Source organism: Physeter macrocephalus, chromosome 17 (genome assembly GCF_002837175.3).
Source record: "Physeter macrocephalus isolate SW-GA chromosome 17, ASM283717v5, whole genome shotgun sequence".
Taxonomy (NCBI): Eukaryota; Metazoa; Chordata; class Mammalia; order Artiodactyla; family Physeteridae; genus Physeter; species Physeter macrocephalus.
The window spans coordinates 11,773,997-11,776,569 of record NC_041230.1 but is presented as its reverse complement, the minus strand read 5'-3'; positions in this window follow the sequence as shown (position 1 = coordinate 11,776,569).

Sequence of the window (2,573 nt, the reverse complement as noted above, 5' to 3'; positions counted from 1 at the left end):
TATAATACTACACACACACACACACACACACACACACACACACACACACACACACACACGGCTAGGCCACGCCCCCGCTCTCCAAGACAGACAGACAGACACACACACTCTCTCTCTCTCTCTTCTGGGCCACGCCCCCGCCCTCCAAGCCTCGCCCTGGATAGTAAGCTCAAAATTCCAAATCCCGCCCCTAAGCCCGCGCCCCTCCTCCGGCAGTGCGCTCCCCTCTGCGCCCCGCCCCCAGGCAGAAGCCCAGCCCCATACCTGGCGTAGGGGGGCGGTGGTGCGTCGTGCACCCCAGAGGCCGCCAGCGCCTGCTCGTAGGTGGGGAGGCCTGGGGGTGGGGGTGGAGGCAGGGGCGTCGGCGGGCTCAGAGAGCTCAGGGGACTGATGAGCTCGGCCCTGGGGACAGAAGGTGCACTGTTAGCAGGATAGAGAGCCTTGGGAGAAGGAGAAAAGACGTAGGGAGACAGAGACACTGAGGGTGGTGGGGAGACAGAGGTGGAAGGCAGATGGACCAAGGAAAAAGAGGGTCACCTTCACCCTGACTCTACACACAGAAAAGCACCTCGAAGTGACAGGCAGATGCACAGGGACAGGCAGCCACAGAAATCAACAACTGCTGAGACAGACTCGTTCACAGACACATGTGCTCCAGATACAAGCAGAGAGTCGTGGAGAAAGAGGCAGCCCTGCAGAGAGGCAGGCAGACACACACAAGAAACAGACAGACACAACAGAGATACACTCAGCCACAAATTTCCCAGATCTACTCTTAACAATAAACTCTTCCTAGAAACCTTTAGACCCACTATACTTCAAGACTAATACTCAAGCCCTCTCTTCGACCCTGCCACTGAAAGAAACACACCTAGACAACTGACACAGGCACACACACAGCTACACCTTGTCACCACGGAAACTGACATCCCACAGACACCCACAGACCACAGGCTGCAGCCTCACCAGATACAATACCCACATAATGATAATCACACATAAAACTGGTACTGCAAAGACAGCCAGGCAGCAAATATTGAATGAGTTCCTACTTTGTGCCAGGTGCTGTGGATATAGTCAGAGAGATGCCACAAATGGACACAGAATCTCACAGACTCACTCTCCACATGACGGTCTCCTCAGATCTTTCAGCAGCGCCCAACCGCCCCCAATCTGGCCCATCTCCTTAGGTTGACCCTTCCTGCCTTCCCTGCTCCCCAGCCCCTCCTCCCCAAAGCCCCCTTACTCTTGAGGACAGGGCTGCTGGCCTCGGTCCTGACGGCAATGCAGATACCAAAAGGCTCCCAGGCTGGCCAGGACCATGAGCAGGATGCCCACTGTCAGTCCCACAGCCATGCTTGCTACGTCCACTCGTCCACGTCCTATGGAGGGGAGGAGGGTACAGCGTTGGGGGCTGTCACCCTCTCCAACATCCAGATAGCTTCCCCTGAGGTAGGGGAAACCTTTCTGATTTCCCCTGAGGGAAGACGACTGGCCAAGAAGGCAGAGCTGGGGCCACTTCCTAGCTGTGTGAACTCAGGCAACTCACCTCACTCATTTCTGTGAGCCTCCATTTCCTGCTCTGTAAAATGGGAATAATAACCCCTCCCTAATAGGTTGCAAAAATGCAATGAATTAAATGCAGAAAGGGCCTGGGATAACCTCATCTGAGACTAGAAAATAGGGCAATTGTCTCTCTAAGAGGAGAGAGGACCCTCCTAAGATTGCAGTTGACATGCTTACTTAGGGTGGGGAGTTCAGACAGCCAACTCTCTGAACCCCCATGCTGAGCATTGCCAGATTTAGCAAATAATAATGAGGATACCCAGTTAAATGTGAACTTTACATAAACAGTGAATTTTTTTTTTTTTTGGCCACCGCAGACGGCACGCAGGATCTTAGTTCCTCGACCAGGGATCGGACCCGTCTATGCCCCCTGCAGTGGAAGCACGGAGTCCTAACCACTGGACTGCCAGGAGGTTGTAATTTTTTAGTATAAGTATGTCCCATGGGATATATGAGATACACTAAAAAATTATTCCTGTGTATTTGAAATTCACATTTAACTGGGCTGGCGGGGAGCTGTCTTGTATTTCATCTGGCAACCCTGTCCCCTCTGGAATGCAATACCTTTTACCAACCAGGCTAAGGAGGGGCGAGGCCTTACCAGAAGGCTAGGAACAATTTATCTATCAAGGAGGAATGTAGGGACATCCCCTCGAAAACAGATTGCTGGTGTTTAGAACTCATGTGGACCCTTGGCCAAGGTGAAGCACATTTAACAATCAAGGCTTCATGTCTGAGGAAAAGGGGGGTGGGGCACAGGGAGGACCCTGGCTTTGTGAGGCCTTGCTGCTGGGGAAACTTCCTTTAGCACTGGGTAGGGGGGACTTTCCTCAAACAGTAAACCTCAGGCTTTTAGCCCTCTTAGCAAAAAGCTGCACTAAGAAGGGGGGGTAGGGGGTGGCCTTCCTGATTCCGACATGTTTCAGGTGGACTCAAGAAGCCAACAGGCCTTGATAGGCCTGCAGCAAAGCAGTTACCTCCCCTAGCAACCAATGTGAGGACTTCAG